General features: G+C 34.8%; 1 pseudogene; it reads right to left on the reverse strand.

Annotated features, from left to right (window-relative positions):
• Nucleotides 1-14,775: 14,775 nt before the first annotated feature.
• Nucleotides 14,776-19,495, reverse strand: LOC18032384 (annotated as a pseudogene).
• Between the last annotated feature and the right edge of the window lie 850 nt (nt 19,496-20,345).

The following is a 20,345-nucleotide window of genomic DNA, read 5'->3' on the forward strand; positions in this document are numbered from 1 at the left end:
TTCATAAGCTATGAAACCTAATTTTTTTTATTCATAGGACATAAGTGTTAAATAATTATGTCTAAGATATTTTTTATTTATGAAAACAAACAAGATGTTATTTATATTCAGACATTTAAAAAAATAAATTAACATGTCATCCACATTTATATTCAAACTCATTTAGACTTCAGAAAAATTCACACCCATTCAGATTTTAGATTAAAAAAAAATACTATCTAAGTTTTGTTTAAGATACTCGATTTAATATTTTTAAGATGTAAAAAGTAGAATTATAAGTTTAATAATAAATGTGTTATATGATTGCTAAAAATAATTATTTAATATTAAATCATAACAAATTATCCTTAATAGTAATTTAAATTACATATTATTTGTGTAATAAATTATTTTATTAAAGTAATAATCTTTAAAGTAATTATTAAAATACAAATAGCCCCATAAAAAAATAAACAAAAGAGATAAAAGCTAAAATACATCATTATCTCTAAAAAAGAAAAATAAATCGTAAATCCCCAATATCAAAAGACGAGAGCGTGTCAAGCTCTCATGAAAAGAGCTGTGGGATTCACAGTCCAGCTTTGAGTGCTTGACATGTGGGCTGTCACTCTCCATAAAGAGCTTTCCTAGTTTTTAATTTCGGTTTAAAGATTTTAGAAAAGATATTGGAAACCGAGCAAAGATAAGAGTTGTGATTTTATCATTGTTTTAGTTATTTTCATTAGTGTAACTGCGGTTAACTAATTTAAACTGATTTTTGATGTTGTAGAAAACAACAAAGATTGCCGCGTTGATAATAACCCAAACCAAAAATGAAAATTAGTAGAAATTGAAAAATAATCTATCGGGTGGGCATCGGGTGGATTCGGATCAGTGTTTGGTAAAACCAAAATTTTCTATTCGGTTCAATATCAGTTATTGAAAGAAAGTAGAGATATGTTGTTTGACTTAACGAAAAATTTCAGAGAAAATATAACAATGATATTCCAGAAGATTCAACTTATAATTTGTTTACAAGTCATCACATGAATATATACAATCACTTACATGTGACAATAATAAGAAACTAACTAACTTTACATAACGACTTTATGAGCTGCACCTATGACAATTAACTAATCACGCTGAGCTGCTATTCATCACTAACAACCTTCTGCTGACGTGGCTTCACTAAGCTACTTGAATAATGAGCTGCCTTAACAGCCCCCCTCAAACTTAAAGGACAAGACATGACATTGAGTTTGGCTATAAGATAGTTAAATCAAATGAATGAGAGTGGTTTGGTCATAATATCAACTACCTTCTCCTCACTTGGTATGTATTGAATATTTAGTTCTGCAGCAAGAACTTTGTTTCTAACATAATGCATATCAATCTCAATATGCTTTGTTCTTGAGTGAAAAATTGGATTGTGAGCTAACTTAGTAGCACTAAGATTATCACACCAAATAACAGGTTTTTCTATGCACTGTAATTTCAATTTAGAGAATAGTGATTGCAGACAGCTTATCTCTGCACTTACCGAGGCTAAGAATCTGTACTCACTCTCTGCACTAGATCTAGCAATGACTGGTTGCTTCTTAGATTACCAAGATATTAGATAATGACCAAGATAGATGCAATAAGCTCCAACTGATTTCCTGTCATCCAAATCCCCTGCCCAATCTACATCTGTAAAGCCTGTTAGTTTCATATCACCATCCTTAATAAACTTGAGTCCATAGTCTTGTGTTGCTTTTAGATATCTGAGCACCCTTTTGCATGCCATAAGATGTTGAAGTGTTGGTGCAAAAACATATTGACTCAGTTTGTGCACACTGAAAGTAATTTCTGGTCTTGTTAATACCAAATATTGCATCCCACCAACAATGCTTCTATAATGTGTTGCATCTTCAACATAACGACCAAGATTTCCTTGAGCTTCTTTCTGTAGTTTCATTCCTATACTCATAGGAGTATCAATGTCTTTGCAGTTGATCATTTCAACTTTCGACAGTAAATCCCTTATGTATTTCTTTTGAGACAAGAAAATATAGTCTGTATCATATAGCACTTCAATGCTTAAGAAATAAGAAAGAGCTCCAAGATCCTTCAAAGCAAACTTTGTACTGAATTCAGCAATGAAGTTTTCTAGTTCAAAACTATTTGGTCATGTTATTAAGATGTCATCAACATATATAAGAACTAGGATCACAAATGATTTATTTCTTTTCAAGAATAAGGAAGTATCTGAACTGGAATTTGTAAATCCCCACTGCAACAAGCATCCTTTCAACTTATCATACTAAGCTCTTGGAGCTTGTTTTAAGTCCACAAAGAGACTTATGAAGCTTACATACATAATCTGGTTTCTCAGCACTAATAAACACTTCTGGTTGATCCATGAACACTTCCTCTGTTAATTCTCCATTGAGAAAAGCATTATTCACATCAACTTGCCTTATCTTCCACTGATTCATCACAGCTAGACTTAAGACCACTCTTACAGTTGCTGATTTTATAACAGGGCTAAAAGTTTCAAAGCAATTCACTCCCATAATCTGTTGAAACCCCTTTGCTACTAACCTAACTTTGTATTTGGCCACACTTCCATCAGTATTGTATTTCACCCTATATACCCATTTATTTCCAACAACTTTCTGGTCAGTTATTCTTAGCACTAAGGACCATGTAACAGTCTGCATTAAGGCTGCATATTCTTCTCTCATGGCTGTAAACCATTTTGGATTTTGCATAGCTTCATACACAGAATCAGGTTCTTTGTGAACAAGGGTTGCTGTATAAAGATTTGGTTTGAAGATACCAGCTTTGCTTCTGGCAGTCATTGGATTTGTATTAGGTTGAATTAGAGTTGATGTGTAAGGTACATGTTGAGGTGGTGAAATTTGAGGCTCTGTAAATGGTTCAATGGTTGGTATATGTGTTTGTGAATGGGAATGTTGATTATCAGTATAAGAAGAATTATCTGAATGTTGTGAGCTGCTGCTGGTAGAAATTGCAGATTGAGGATTGCATGAGTTGTTCACAACTGACACTGGTGTTACAGATAGTGTGGATAAATGGTATACTTGTTAAGGTGTAAGAGATTGACTTGAACAAGATGATGATTCATTGGAATGAAAAACTAAGTCAGTAGAATAAGGAAATGTTGACTCATAAAAAACAACATGTCTGGCTATGTATATTTTGCCTGATGAATGTAGACACTTGTAACCTTTGTGGAATGGACTGTAGCCAAGGAAAATGTATTTGCTTGAGTGATAATCAAACTTGTGTTTGTTATAATCCCTTAAGTAAGGATAACATGTACAACCAAAACATTTGAACATGCTGTAATCAGGTTTGAGTTTGAAAATTTTCTCATATGGGGTAAGAAGTTCCAGGGCTGTTAATGGTAGTTTGTTTATATGATAAACAACTGTATGAAAGGCATCCCACCAAAATTTAAATAGTAACTTGGCTTGTGCTAACAGGGTGAGTCTTAACTCCACAATTTGTCTATGTTTTCTTTCTACTAACCCATTTTGGTGATGTGTATAAGGGCAAGAGTGTCTGAAAAATGATCTCACATTGGTTTAAGATTTGAGTAAATGATATGTATTCTCCCCCCCAGTCAGATTGCAGGTTCTTAATAGTGGTGTCAAATTGGTTTTCAACCTGCAATTTGAATAACTTGAAGACATCTAATGCCTATGATTTCAATTTAAGAGGGTAAATCCAAGTATATCGGCTAAAATCATCAACAAGGCTTATGTAATAGTTATAGCCATCTCTAGAAGGTGTGGGTGAGGGTCCCCATAAGTCTGTATGTATAAGCTTAAGAGGTTTTGTTGTTTTGGTTTCTATGCTAGGGAAATGCAGTTTATGAGATTTGCCCATTTGACATGCTTCATAGATCTGTTCAAGTGCTTGTTTTATGGTATTCCTTGAGAGATTGACAGAATTAACACTTTTTAGTAAATGCATTAGAGTTTGAGAATTATGATGGCCAAAACGTTTGTGTAAAGAAGGACTTTATTATTCAATGCATCACAAGATGAAATGGAACTAAAAAATTTATTAATTGATGCATTACAAGATGGGACACAACTGGAATCATTATTTTGAGTGTTTTTAAGAACACTTGAGTTAAAAAACCATGCAGCCAGCATTGACAAAGGTTGAATGAAGGAAGATTGACACAAATAAGAACAATGAAGAGACTCAGATGGCTTTATAAGTAACTTATACAATCATTTCTCAGCAATTCCTTTCAGAAGCACTTGCCTCTTCAGAGAATCCTTTACATAACAAACATTACTAACAAATTCAACAGAAAAATTATTATCAGTAGTTAGTTTTGATATGCTAAGTAAGTTCTTTGTGATATCAGGTACTAATAACATGTCTTTAAGTAGAATATGTGTTGGTTTATATGCAGCATTTGATCCTTTATAAGTAAAACATGCATCACCAATATGAGTTATAGGCAAACCTTGTCCATTGCCGATGACAAGTTGATTAGACCCTCTGAATTCCTCTCTGACATTCATATTAGCCATACTGTTGGTCAAGGGATGTGTGGCACCACTGTCAAGGTACCACCCTTCATCAGCAGGCCCTTTATAGTTGGTAAGATAGGCTTCAGGAACAACTGTGTCTGTTGATGGATAAGATGAGTAGGATATATGATTGTAGCCTGAGTAGCGTGCAACATATTATTCTTCAATTGAATGAGTAGCATAATTGGTAAATGGATCAAAATTAACTATATAAGCAACCTTAGATCTAAAAGATCTGCCCCTTCCAAAGTGTTGGTAATGGTGGTGGAGTATCATCATATCTATGCCAACATTCATCTGTTGTGTGTCCTGTTTTGTGGCATATCTAACAGATAGTTGGTAATTCATCATCATGCATGTTAGCTGAAGGATGAAAATTTGTCTTCACAGGTGGCCAAAAAGGCTGCATTGCCTGTCCTCTACCATAACCCCCAAAGTTACCAATACCAGTTGGAAAACCTCTGGGATATGGATTGTGAAACATTCCTCTTCCAACATTAAAACCTCTATTCACAGCACAACCATAATGTCCATTTCCAAAAGCACCTTTTCTAAATTTTCCTCTCATATAAGGATGATTCACATTCATTGTGCTGTAATTTACATTAAACACAGTTTTGGCATTCTGATTTTGTTCAAGTCTAGCTTCGTGTGTCAATAACAATGCATAAGCATCATCATAACTCATCTTATTGGCAGTAATTATTGAAGCTAGATCTAGATATCATGGACCTAAGCCATTCAAAACTCTCATTAACAGATCCTTCTCAGTAATTACATCACCAGCATAAGCAAGTTTGTTAGCGAGCAATTTTATTGTAGCACAATATTCCTTTACATTCATTGAATCTTTTCTTAAGATGTTCATTTCATATCGAAGTTGCATAATCTTAGCCTCAGATTAAACTCCAAACAGTTTTTCAATGGATCTCCACACATCAAAGGAAGTGTCATAACTAAGAACAGAACTGAGAATACCTTCACTTATAGTTGATAACAGCCAACTAAGAAGTGTTTGATCTTGTGCTCTCCAGTTGATGTAAGCTATATTTTCAATGCTTTCACCATATCCTTCAGTCGTTGAATCAGATAGATACTATTCTGGAACAACTTGCGGCTCTGAAATGAATCTTTCAAGACGATTTCCTTTGATTGAAGTTAAGACTTGTTTACGCCAAAGTAGAAAATTTGATCGATCGAGTTTCACAGTTGCAACAAAAGTAAATGATGTTTGTGAAGGTTGATTTGAGTTTATGATTGGTTGATTTGAGGTTGTATTGCTTGAGCTAGCCATTTGTGGCTCTAACACCATGAAAGAAAACAGAGATATATTGTTTGGCTTAACGAAAAATTTCAGAGAAAATATAACAATGATATTCCAGAAGATTCAACTCATAATTTGTTTACAAGTCATCACATGAATATATACAATCACTTACACTTGAGAATAACAAGAAACTAACTAACTTTACATAACGATTTTATGAGTTGGACCTATGACAATTAACTAATCACGCTGAGCTGCTATTCATCACTAACAACCTTCTGCTGACGTGGCTTCACTAAGCTGCTTGAATAATGAGCTACTTTAACAGTTATGAACGAACTAAAAAAATAGAGCAGGACACATTTCTAAAATATCTCTCACAAAATGTTCACTCTGGATTCTTTTCTGATCATCTGATGATGATGATTGCTTTTACCCGAAAATGAAAATTGGATGGAAATATGTATATGTTATTGGCAATTATGATGCTTCCTAATTGATTAAAGGATGAAATCTAACATTTCAAAGATACAAATAATGTGGCAATCTTAAGCCAATCAAGTTCCCGTAATGTGGGCTTTCTTTTATTATTATTATTTGAGTTTCCAGTTAGTTACACAATAAAGTGTTCAAATCTAATAACGAACTAGTACGCTGGGCAGTTGCTTTAGCGGACCATTGGAACCTTCCCGCTAAAAGTAACTACCAAGAAACTGATCCAAATGAACCCCAGCCAAACGTCCATCTCCCATTGGATCAATGCCTCTATAAATCACCGACCTCCAGTCACAACTGACTTTTCCTCCAAGAATCTCACTAAAAAATTTCTAGCCATTTCCAAGCAATGTAAAGGCCACTGATGTTGATGCAGAGGCCATAGATTATTGTTGAATCCAGAAACAAGGAGGGCAACAACAAGAAAGCAGAAGTTGGTTTCTGAAGATGATACAAGAATTAATTTTGCGAGTGGCATTTGCATTGTTTCTTGGTCGAGTAATTAAAGATGTTTATAGAACAATAAAAAACGAATTTAGAAGAAGAATAAAGGGAGGATGAAGATGAAGGAGATAAGGATGAGCAATCTAATTCAACCCTTCATCCTCCAGAAAACTTTCGCTTTCTACTGGAGTCTTACTAAGGTATACACATAAAATCTCATGTTCAAAAAACTTTCTAAGGTCAAATATAGTTGATGTGTTTGTTTGGTTGCCAAGATTTTGTGGAAAGGAAAATGAGCTAATGAAGCTTTGTGTGATATTTTCATGGGGTTTAGACTTGTTTTTGATATATATGATGCGATCCTATTTTTCTTTATTAGATAATTTGGGTGACAATAAATTATATTTTCAAATTATATAAAACTTGAATTTGCTTAATAATCTCATGGTCTTTGTTTCTTGGTAGGTTCTAGACTTCTAGTTCTAATGTTGATTTACTTATTCGTGATTGTTTCATTAAAAAGGAGAGATTTATTGGTTCTTTGACTCAATAGCTTTCATTAACTTGTATACAATTGTTTGTGTATTGATTTTGTACCTCTAGTAATATTCTTCATCTATGCCTAATCTGAGGTGATATTCCTGTAGCAACTTCACAATGGATATTATGCACTGATTCATGACTTGTCACCTTTCATTAATCTGGATTCCTTAAACTGATTTTATTATACTTTCATTGTGCATCAGAATCAGATTATGGATTTTTCCTTAATGGGGTTTCTTTAATCTTATCAATGTATTGCAGATGTATTTAACGGACTATAATGATGCTGAGCTCTCTGACTTTGGCCTCGATGAATTTTCTTCATCATTTTCTTATTTTTATTGTTCTTTCGTTTATTTCCTTCCTATTTTCCCTGCCTTTGTTCCTTTTTTTACTTTTTGTTTCAAAGTGTGCATAACTGGTGATTTTCCAAATGATTGCTCATCTGAAAAATTGCAGACCTTTTACACCTGCTTGCTGGTCATTTATGCTTAAATATTTCTTTTGAAATAAATCCAAATACAATCCGTTGCCAGAATAAACATTATAACCTTGCAAATACGAATGGTATGAGTTTGATGGTTATGTATATTGCATCCCGCTGTATTTGATGATGAGGTGATTCATAAATGCTGTTAATTTGATCAATAGAATAGTCGTAATGAACTTTCAAATAGGTAATTGAGATCAATAAGGTCTAATATTCCAGAAAATTTAGAGTTATTTTCTGTTAACTTGAATCTCAAGTCATCAATGAGAAAGTATTAGTTAGAATGACTCGTCTTCGTTAGTGCAATTATTGTTGACTACTGGCTTCACTTGATGCAGCAATTGCTACTGTTAACACAATTTCTATCATTCTGAAAGGAAATGGATTGGTAAATAATAAAGGTAAACAAATGGTCATAGTCTTTGTATGCTTATTAAACATCCTCAATTATTCCTAAAATACTTTTAACCACATGATTCAGGAAATGCTACAGAGAACGAGATATTTATAGTACAAATAAATGAGGACGGTGAAGGTCACTTTGTTAAGAAAGCTGACGTTAGATTGCTTGCATTTTGTTGAGTTCTCATTCGTTTTACTTGTTGCAGATTTAACTGATCAAGTTCACTATTAACAGTTTCATCTTTCACTGCTTCTTTGATTCGAACTGCAACGGTAATGGCTGAGAAACTCAACAAGATCACTGCTGTTTCTACAGCACCAAAGAAGGATGCTGATAAGGCGGCCTGAAGACACAGGAGTTTCATTTCTATGGTCCCAAAATGTAATAATTATTTTCCAGACTTTAAGAAAGTTTCGGTAGAGAGATAATCAGATGAAGATTATCAGAGTGCTACTTTCAAACTACTGCTAGCACGAACATGCAACAGACTTGGAGGAGAGCCAGTTTGGTGGGAGCAGATCCGATTGTGTCTGGCACCAATGTGTCTTTGTTCACTTCAAAATTTTGAATGTCGTTTTGATCAAACTTATGGTACTACTTTTCATGTTAGATATATGGGCACTTCATTTTCCAGGAAAGTAATAGAAACAGACATACAATGTATCATATGTCTCTCTTGTGCTCTCTCTCTCTCTCTCTCACACACACACACACACACACACACACACACACAAATACATGCATATACATATGCAGCACACACAATGTTAGCAAATTGACTGCACCCTGAGATCGGCTAGTCTTATCAATGCTTGAGTTTACCTCTGGTTGCAAGTTGTGAGAAAAGCCAGATGAATTTGTTGGCATGATAATGAATGATTTATTAGCCTATTTAATTTCCCGTGATCTTAAGTACTATTGTCATCGAACCAGTAGTTGAAGGTTTTAGATGAGAAGAAAAGTGGTCTACCTGTTGTAACATGGAATGAACATCATGCCCATTTGAGATACCCTGCAATGCAAGGATGTGAAAATGTATTTATTAGAATTTAGGAGCAGTTTACCATTAAGAAAAATACTAAGAGCAGTAAATCTGTCTTTATCATTTTTATTTACATCATAAAAAAGCATTGTGTGTAATAATGATTGAATGAGCTAATGAATCGAAAAGCATAAAATTGTGTGATGTAAGGATTGAATGAGCTAATGCATCGAAAAGCATACAAATAAGCATCCATCTTTATGTGTGAGTGTGTTGCTATGTAGATTTTATGTAGAGGCTAAAGAGTTGGGAGAAATAGAGGTACCGCTGGATGGTTAACATAAATTAATTACAAACAATGATCAGTACATGGATCAGAGGCATATTTCTCTTTCAAATTTCTCCTCTAAATGAATTGTATCCCATTAACGTGCGTAAAACCCATCCAAATTCCTCTCCTCTTCAAGTTTGCACTCTGCAGTAGGAAGTGCTCCTCCTGGCCCTATTTTAAAGCATAGAATTCACTGATCAGTTTGTTTGGTTGTTAAGAAAATTTGCCCTGTTTGCTAAGAAAATGTCAAAGAAGATTCTAGATTTTATTTCATTGTTTTCACTGACTTTACAAATGATCACAAACACACCTTTTATACACCACACGATCAGCTAATAGAAGAAAGCTACAAAAACAGAATCTCAGTAAGCTTAACTAATTTTACTGAGCTAGCATTACACACTTAACTAACTTCAGTTAACTAAATTCCCACACGTGCTAAGCATAAGTAGATTGTTTGCACACATTATGTGCTTCCTTAACAGCCTCCTTCAAACTCAAGGGGCATGGCTGCACATTGAGTTTGGTTATGAAATAGTTAAAATGAAGGAATGTGAGAGGCTTTGTTAAGACATCAACAATTTGTTCTTCACTTGGGATGAAGCTAATTTTCAGCTCCTCTCCTAGTACCTTATCTCTAACAAAATGCATATCCAGTTCAATGTGTTTGGTTCATTAATGATAGACTGGATTTTTAACTAACTTTGTTGCACTCATGTTGTCACACCAGATGATAGGAACTGAGGTACATTTATATTGAGTTAACTAAACAATGACTGAATCCATGCTATTTCTGCACTTGCAGAAGCCAAAGCCCTGTATTCACTTTCTGCACTAGACCTTGTAACCACTGACTGCTTCTTAGATAACCATGACATCAATTTGTTTCCAAAATAGATGTAATATGCACCTATAGATTTCATGTCATCAATATCACATGCCTAGTCTGCATCTGTAAAACCTGTTATTTTCATCTCTCCATCAGCTGAAAATTTTATAACATAATCCATAGTTTCCTTTAAGTATCTGAGAACTCTTTTACATGCCATTATATGCTGCAGTGTTGGAACTATGACATACTGACTGAGTTTATGCACAACAAAAGCTATCTCTGGTCTGGTCAATACCAAATATTACAAACCTCTAACGAAGCTTCTGTAACTTGTTGCATCCTCAACATACTAACCCAAATAACCTTTAACGTCTTTCTGAAGTTTCATTCCAGTCACTGTGGGAGTATCACACCCTTTACAGTTCAGCATATCAGTTTTAGACAATAGATCATTAATATATTTTCTTTGAGATAGATATATACAGTCATCAGCATAAGAAAATTCTATCCCAAGAAAATATGACAGTATTCCTAGATCCTTTAAAGCAAACATCTTATTAAAATCTAAGATAAACTTATCCAATTCTCCATTGTCAGGTCCTGTAATCAATATATCATCAACGTATATAAGAATAAGTATCATTGAGCCTTGAATCTCTTTAAAGAAGAGAGAAGTATTAGCTCTAGAATTCTGAAAACCCCAATTATTTATCAGACAACTTTTCAACTTATCATACCATACTCTAGGAACTTATTTTAAGCCATAAAAGGCTTTCTTCAACTTGCATACATAGTTGGGCCTTTTCTCATCAATAAATCCTTCCGGCTGATACATGTAAACATCTTCTGTTAATTCTTCATTTAAAAAGGCATTGTTTACATCCACTTGCCTTATTTTCCATTTGTTCATTATAGCCAAACTCAAAATAATTCTCACTGTGCAAGCATTCACAACAAGGCTAAAAGTCTCAAAATAATCAATACCCTCAGTTTGCTGAAAACCTTTTGCAACTAATTTGGCTTTCTATTTAGCTACACTCTCATCTGTGTTTTGTTTAATTCTAAACACCCATTTACTGTCAACGACCTTGTATGCATCTGAAAATGGTACTATTGACCATGTTTCATTTCTCATCAAGGCCTCATATTCATCTCTCATAGCTTGATGCCAATTTTGATCACTTAGAGCTTCTTGAACTGTCCTATGTTCTTTATTGGTTAAGGTAGTTATGTAGACTTTTGGTTTGAAGATTCCAGATTTTGATCTGGTTGTCATTGGATAGGATGGTTGTGAAGAAATGTTTGTGTTTTAAATTTGATTTGTATGCTGAAAAGTAGATGGTTGTGGTTCAGTTTGTGGTTGTGGTTCATTTTTTGGTTTGGTGATGTAGTTTGTGATGGTATGATTGAGAAGGACTGTTATGATATTGTAGGTTGAGAATGCTCTTGTTGATGCAGATTATTTGTATGTGCAGAAACAAAAAGCACTTGTTCATTGCTTTCTGAACTTTTTGATTGAAGATATTCCAAGCTGCTGTCAGTTAAAGATAATATGGAGAGACGATAAATTTGTTGCTGAGAAAAATTTAATACTAATATTTCAGAATTTGAATTCTTTTCAGATGAATGAAAAGTTCTATTTGTTGAATAAGAGAATGCATTTCCATCAAAGATAACATGCCTTAGGATATGAACTTTTCATGTGCTTGTTAGACATTTGTAACCCTTGTAGGAAGGACTGTAGCCAATGAAGATGCATTTGGTAGTGTGAAAATCAAACTTATGTTTATTAAAGTCTCTCAAATATGGATAACATAGACAATTAAAACACTTAAGAAATGTATAATCTAGTTTGTGCTTAAAAAGCTTTTCATAAGGAGATAAAAGCTTGAGAACAAGTGTTGGTAGCCTATTGATATGATATACTGCTGTGTTTACAGCTTCCCACCAAAATTGAAAAGAGAGATTAGCTTGAGCTAAGAGTGTTAATCCTAATTTAATTATGTGTCTATGTTTCCTCTCAATAAGACCATTTGGATGATGAGTATAAAGACATGAATGTCTAAAATTGATCCCATTTTGACTTAGAAAATCACTGAACACTCTAAACTCTCCACCCATATCAGAGTGCAATTCTTTAATCTTGGCATTAAACTAATTTTCAACTTGTGCTTTGAACAGTTTAAAGACCTCAAATGCCTGTGATTTAAGTTTAAGTGGGTAGATCCAGGTGTATCTAATGTAATCATCTACAAAACTAATGTAATATTTGTATCCATTTCTAGATACAGTGGGTAAAAGACCCCATATATCAGTATGAATCAATTTTAAGACTCCCTTTATTTTTGTTTCAGTTGCTAGAAAATTTTGCTTGTGAACTTTGCCTAACTGACATGCCTCACATAGAGAATTTGTTAAAGAAACAACATCTTTTTTAGAGACCTTTAAATGTTTGCAAGATTTAAGGAAATGCATCAGTTTCACTGAACTTGGATGACCAAATTTTCTATGTAACAAAGTTATCGCATCAAATTTGGCTTTACATTTATTGGAAACAGAATGATAACAAGCTTTAGTAAAGCTATCAAAGTTTTGAAAGCTGGACAACATTGAGACAAGTTTATTTAGTTGAGTATGATAAAGATGAGATGTAGATAATGGAAAAGAAGAATTAGAACTCAGTAGCAGCTTGTATAGACTTCTTTCAGCAAGTCCCTGCAGAAGAATTTGTCCATTTATATCCTCACAAAACAAACATTTCCACAAAACTCAACAGTTATGGGGTTATCAGATGTCAGTTTGGAAATACTTAGTAGATTTTTGGTAATTGAAGGAACAAGTAATATGTCCTTAAGTGCTATTTTAATATGTGTGGATAAGAAATTTGAAGATCTATGTGACAGAAATGCATGTCCAATATGAGTGATAGACAAACCTTGACCATTACTTATTACAAGTTGATCAGTACCTTTGAATTCTTCACTGATCTGTAAATTCTCTATGTTGTTGGTCAAATGGTGAGTTGCTCCACTGTCTAAGTACCATCCATCATCAGCAGCCCCTTCAAAATTAGCCATAAATGCTGCTCCAGAAGTATATGCATAAATACTAGAGTAATAGCTACTGCCAGACATAGAATTGTAAGCTAAAGGCATATAGTTGAAGTTTTCATAACTATCAAAGTTTGGATTAGAAACAAAGCCATCAAAATTTGACAGATATGCTGCTATTGGTGCTTTGCCTTTGCCAAAACCTCTTGGTATTGTCACATAGTTTTCAACAAATCTATGCCAACAAATATCAGCAGTATGACCAAGTTTGAGACAAATTTGACATACTGGATCCCTTGAATTGTTGTTGAAAGTTCCCTGTGATCCATTCTTGACAATAGAAGGTGGATTCTTTGGTGCTAAAAGATTATTGCCATTGAAGTTATTGCCAAAAGAGTATCCTCTATCAAAACCACTTCTAAAACCTCCATTGAACATTCTTGGAGAAAAGTTAATATTTCCTCTACCAAAAAAAAAAAAAACATTTCTACCACCATAATAACCTCCTCTCTTAAAGTTTCCCCTAGGCCGTACATAATAAGCCTTAGGATGAAATGCATTAGTATATTCATGTTAGCATTGATTACACTCTTATCGTCCTGATCTTGTTCCAATCTAGTTTCATGAGTGAGCAACAATGCATAAGCATTGTCAAATTCCATACGTGAACCAGTTATGAATGTAACAATATCACGGTATCCTGGTCCTAATCCATTGAGTATGGTCAGCATTAGATCCTTTTCTGTTATTCGACTACCAGCACTAGCAAGCTTGTCAGATACTACTTTCATTTTAATACAATAATCTTCAATACTAAGATATTCATTTTTAAGAGTATTTAGTTCATATCTGAGTTGCAGAACTTGAGCTTCAGATTGAACTCCAAATTTCTTTTCTAAAGTTTTCCATACATCAAAAGAACTTTCACAGTTGATGACAAGGCTTAGAATACCTTCACTTATTGATGACAGCAGCAAGCCAAGAAGAGTTTGATCTTGTGATCTCTAAATCTGATACTCAGGATTGTCAATTTGTTAAGTAGATCCATCAACTAGAACTGGCTCTGATACCATGTTTGAAAACATAAAATTCACTGATCAATTTGTTTGGTTGCTAAGAAAATTTACTCTGTTTGTTGAGAAAATCTCAAAGAAGATTTTGGATTTTATTTCATCTTTTTCACTAACTTTACAAATAATCACAAACACACCTTTTATACACCACACGATTAGCTAACAGAAGAAAGCTACAAAAACAGAATCTCAGTAAGCTTAACTAATTTTGCTGAGCTGGCATTACACACTTAACTAACTTCAGCTAACTAAATTCTCACACGTGCTAAGCATAAGCAGACTGTTTGCACACGTTATGTGATTTCTTAACAGGCCTGGACAAAGTCATTCAAATACAAGAAAGTAAATTCGTTGAAACTTCTCCCTAATTTCTTTTAGCCTGCGGACCTGGAATCTCATCGCTGCTGTTATTAACAAGAAATGTGCGGCATAATCGTAGATGTAGAGGAAGAAGCCGCCAGTGATGATGGAAACAATAACTGCAAGTACTTTAGCACTATGAAGCACTGAATATGTGCCTATAAGAAAAGCGAAAACCATCACAACCAAGGCTAACTGAATCATTCCTCGACTAATTTGCCATAGAATATATTCCTAAATCTTGTCCGGTATCAATGACAGGTAAATGTGGATGAAGATGGCACTTGTGGACAAAATCATGGCTAACGAATCGAATATAACAAATGCTTGGAAATCACTGCTTTTTGTTAAAACTGCGGCACCCTGATCTGAACCAATTTCATTAATGTAACCACCAGGCACGGTAATACCTGTTGTGAATGTAACAGTTGCTATAAGTGCTGCCACTACTAGATGGGCTTCCTTGTTTTTGTTGACATATTGCTCCAACTCCTCGTATCATGATGATGACTTTTCTTTTCTGTCATTGTTATTCTTGTCTTCTATACTAGTATTACTACCTTGTTCCTTTCTTTCCCCATTTCCAAAGACTATGTGTCACTGGCATCGGATAGGGTTAAGTCTAGCCAAGCACCCTAGAAACGATGCCTGCAACAATATATGTTGTACATTTTGAAACAATTGTTTTGAACAGTAAACAATCAATTTCCTAATTCTAGAGTCGGTGCGTAAAAATAACTAATAAGGACACAAAAATTAAAAATATAGATTATTATGTAGTCTGTCTTACCTCGCTCTCCTAAAAAAGCACCTTGTTTGAACGTATATTGTTGAAAATTGATTAAAAAAAAAGTGTCAAAATGGTGGGTGGTTGAGCAACCATCTTTGAATTCAAAGATGGTGAGTGGCTAGCCATTGAACAAGGAAAATGGGTAGATGCCGCCCATGGAAAGAAGAAAAAAAAAAAAAGAAAAGGAAGCCATAATTTGGCTATAAATAGAGGAGTGCTCCTCCTTATTTTTGTATCCAAATCCCAAAGAAGCGATCCAAATTTTGGTGAGAATTGAGAGATAGAAATATTCTTAAGCATGTAGTTATATTGAATGAGTATTTGGCTCCTCAATATGGGTATTATGGGGTTGCTTTGTTAAGGAATATTTATCTGGATTATGTATTTGGAGCTTGGGGGAGAGAAAATTATTTCTGAGAGTGGTTGTAATAATTTTCTACATAGTGAATAATTTTCTATGGTTGTCTCTCAACAACGACCGTGGTTTTTCTCTGGATTTGGAGTTTTCCACGTAAATCTTGTGTTGTGTGATTGGTGTATTCTCTATTTAATTTTTTTTATTAATTTGTTGCTTGATAAATTGCTTGGAGTAATCTTGGGAGGAAACTTAATTTCCTAACAGTGGTATCAGAGCCATTGATTGAAGGTTTGGTGTCGGGACACTGTTTACGTACACGATATTATTCATGTATACGGTACTGTTCGCGTGAAGCAGTGGAGCCAATTCAAATAGTCTGTGGTGAAGAGCGGAGGCTGATCTATAAAACATATATGTCAACAGATGGTGTTTTTCAAACTTGGTGGAGTTTGATGTTATTGAAAAATTAATGGGAGAATGATTTTTTGTTGGCTTGTAGAGAATTCAAGTTAAAGGTATATCCAATCTGGTATGCACAAGGATTTGAAGGTGTGGACAATTTGGCACCTCAAGGAAATTGTCAAGAAGGTGGAGCGAGCTCGGCAAATTGCTCCAGAATCAGGAGATACCGATATTCTCGCAGATGGTGAATTTCTTTTTTATAAGAGATTGAGTTAGTTCTTTTTGCATGTAGATATCCAAGTTGCCATGAAAGAGAACATATTATTATCAGTGGGGTCCACAAGTTTGCACGCAGGCATTGGCTTGGTATAAATGTAAGGTGTGTGGTGGAAAAGTTATGTCATGGCTGAAGAATTCTCAGTGAAACCAAGCATGAGAATTGCACCATAAATTTCAGCAGGATATTTTGATATGTGCCGAGAAAAATATTAGAATGGTTGATTTTAAGTGGTATACTCTTTATGGTGGAGTGTGATAATTCTTTATATTAAAAATTATGACTATTGGTGAAGACAGTGTTTTGTAGCAGTGGCTATGGAATTTTTTTTTTTTAATCATGGTGGAGATTGTTGAAAATTGATTAAAAAAAAATGTCAAAATGGTGGGTGGTTGAGCAATCATCTTTGAATTCAAAGATGGTGGGTGGCTAGCCATTGAACAAGGAAAATGGGTAGATGCCGCCCATGGAAAGAAGAAAAAAAGAAGAAGAAAAGGAAGCCATAATTTGGCTATAAATAGAGGAGTGCTCCTCCTTATTTTTGTATCCAAATCCCAGAGAAGCGATCCAAATTTTGGTGAGAATTGAGAGATAGAAATATTCTTAAGCATGTAGTTATATTGAATGAGTATTTGGCTCCTCAATATGGGTATTATGGGATTGCTTTGTTAAGGAATATTTATCGGGATTATGTATTTGGAGCTTGGGGGAGAGAAAATTATTTCTGAGAGTGGTTGTAATAATTTTCCACATAGTGAATATTTTTCTCTGGTTGTCTCTCAACAACGACCGTGGTTTTTCTCTGGATTTGGAGTTTTTCACGTAAATCTTGTGTTGTGTGATTGGTGTATTCTCTATTTAATTTTTTTTATTAATTTGTTGCTTGATAAATTGCTTGGAGTAATCTTGGGAGGAAACTTAATTTCCTAACATATATGTCTTCAACGCTACAGTTGTGATGATTGAATGCTAGCCTGTCCACTTTTGGGTGACAAACGAAAGACTGTATAAAAGAACCAGAAACAGCATGTTCTAGGAGAGGTGTGTTTCCGTCATCATTTTTCTCGTTTACAAGGTTTCCAAGCTATGGGCTTTTTAAAAGTAATTCGACTGTCCTTCTACTTTCGCTCTTCTACTTTCGCTATGCAGGGCAAAGTGAAAAACATTCCACCCTCTGTCATCGACCAGTTCACAAGAACTTGGACAACTCATTATTAGCTCTTGCATTGTATGTAGTCTGCCCTTACCGGCTGCAAGATGAAGAGGTATTTTTCCCTCATTATCAGCTTTGTAGGCGGCTGATTTATCGGCCTTGAGTAATTCCTTCACCACGTCATAGTACCCCAAGTGTGCTGCCAAGTGAAGTGGACGCCACCCTTGCTGATCCACTTTGCTGGTCTGAGTTCCAATACTAGAATCTAGTAACACTTTTGTCATTTCTACATAAAAGAAAGCAAACAAAAATTAAATTGAAAAATGATATAGAGTGACCAACTATTTGTTCAAATTAATTTTGCATAATAGATTTGGTTAAAGTATAAGTTATTTTGATTCTTGTATGTTCAAAATGAGAAATATTTAAAACAAAAAAAGGTTGACAATCAAATAACAACAGGTTTTACCTGTATCATTACGAAATGCCACTGCGTGCAAAGCCGTTCTTCCCATTGGTCCATGGCCAGCTGGTGATTTGCAAGTCAAGAAAATATCTTGCATCACGTCTTTGTAACCCCTCTCCGCGGCCAGGTACAGTGGAGTCTCCCCGGCATTATTGGCATCATATGGTAAACTAGGGTCTTCTTTGGTCACCATCTTCACCACTTCGACTCGATTGTAACGCACCGCCTCGTGCAAGGCTTTGTCCTTGGCTTCATTCGTCATCCCCAGCATCAGCCTTGCGGCTTCAATAACTTTCTCGGGGTCGTTCTGGTGGGGTTTTTTGCATTCGGCAATCAAATCCTTCACTATATCAACATGCCCGTGCCTGCCCGCGATGTGCAGCAAAGTTTCCCCTTTGGTGTTGGCCTTCAGTAATAGACCAGGAGACATTTCTAAAATATCTGTCACAAAATGTTCTAATGATGATGATTGCTTTTTAAAAGTACTCATTGTGAAGCTTTAGTTAATTATGTTATGTGGTTAAGTGGCGAGCTGAGTCAACATTTGTGGGGCCAGTAGTTAGTTAAGTTTGTTGCTGCTTACGGCTGGACAACATAGCTATAAATATATAGTTAGAGGCTGATCAGAGAAGAATTTTAATCACGATTTTGAGAGGCCTAGGGTGAGAGATAGAAAATTCTCCGTGAGAGAGATTTAATCCTTGTCATGAGTTGTCTCTTTGTAATCAATCAGTTCAATAAAAGCTTCAAGTCCAAGAGGGTTCTTCAGCCGTGGATATCGGTACCATTGGTACTGAACCACGTAATCTTTGAGTGTTGTCTTCTTCTCACTCTCTCTTCTTTCTTAATTCTTTAGTTTCTTGGATGTGTTGTTGTTTTCTTTTCTAATGGTAACAATTCTTGGGGAGTCAGATTGAATCGATTTGGTTGATTAACGACCAAGATTTGATTAGTATCTTAACACTCATCATCCTCCAAAGGCTGCTTTTTAACTTGTTATTAGGCTTCATTGTTTGATTAGGCCGGGCTGTGATGTGGATATGGAGGATTGTGTTCTCGTTCGGAGTGAATATTTGGTCAAGCATCTTTGAGTGTGCTCTGAATTGATCGGTATGGCCTTCTACGGCAACCTTGTAAAGAGAATCCATCAACTCGAAATTCTTTTCTCGGACACTTAGTAGTCCTGCCCGTCGTGTCTCAGCATTCTGGTTATCAGAACCTGAAAGTGACGACGACATTTTGCTGGTGATGTGATGTGGTCCCCCAAATAGAAATGGGAAGGAAGTGTTTGTGAAAGATAGGATTTTCTTTTCTTTTTTCCGTTTCCAAAATGGAGATGGCTATTGGCTACGGTGCTGCTAAGTGCGCTTACCAATTTATAGATAAAAATGGGTTACATGCGCGTACGAGTCTGGTCCTACAGGGAAATTCATCCTCGTTCAGTAGATTAAATATTAGGCTATACTAATCACTGTTTTCTGAAGACCTGCAAAATGTATGGGAACTTTCCTGTTTTCTGAAGACCTGCAGTTAATATGACCGAACAAATGCATAGGCACTTTCGTTGAAAGAGCAATTAAAGGAAAATTCATCCTCGTCCAGTAAATTAAAGATTATGTTATACTAATCAGCTGTTTTCTAAAGTCTGTTCTGCCATTTTATAAGCAAAATAATTTTATTTATCTTTTTTTTTCCTTTTTAATTAACTTGCGTATTTATTGAAGTTCGAAATTTAAGGTATAACAAAGTTCATTTCTTGTCAATTGAGATGGACCTTGACTTCAAGAGCATGTCCACAATAAAATTACTTCATTAATTTTTTTAATTAATTAACACCCTTAAACCAGGGGCATATCTAAAAATTAATTCACACGGGGCAACATCATAATAAAAAAATAATTTATAAAATTGAAACCAATATTAAAATTTATTTATAAAATTACCCCCACTCAAAGATAAGTTCCCAAAAATTAATAGGAAATTTATTTTTGAGTGGACCATTAACCCCACACCCTTAATCCGCTTCTACACTTATTTCCTTACCACACTTGAATTCCAAATCAAATGATTTGTCAAAATAAAGTTACT

The sequence above is a fragment of the Citrus clementina genome, unplaced genomic scaffold (assembly GCF_000493195.1).
Source record: "Citrus clementina cultivar Clemenules unplaced genomic scaffold, Citrus_clementina_v1.0 scaffold_9, whole genome shotgun sequence".
In the NCBI taxonomy this organism is placed as follows: domain Eukaryota; kingdom Viridiplantae; phylum Streptophyta; class Magnoliopsida; order Sapindales; family Rutaceae; genus Citrus; species Citrus x clementina.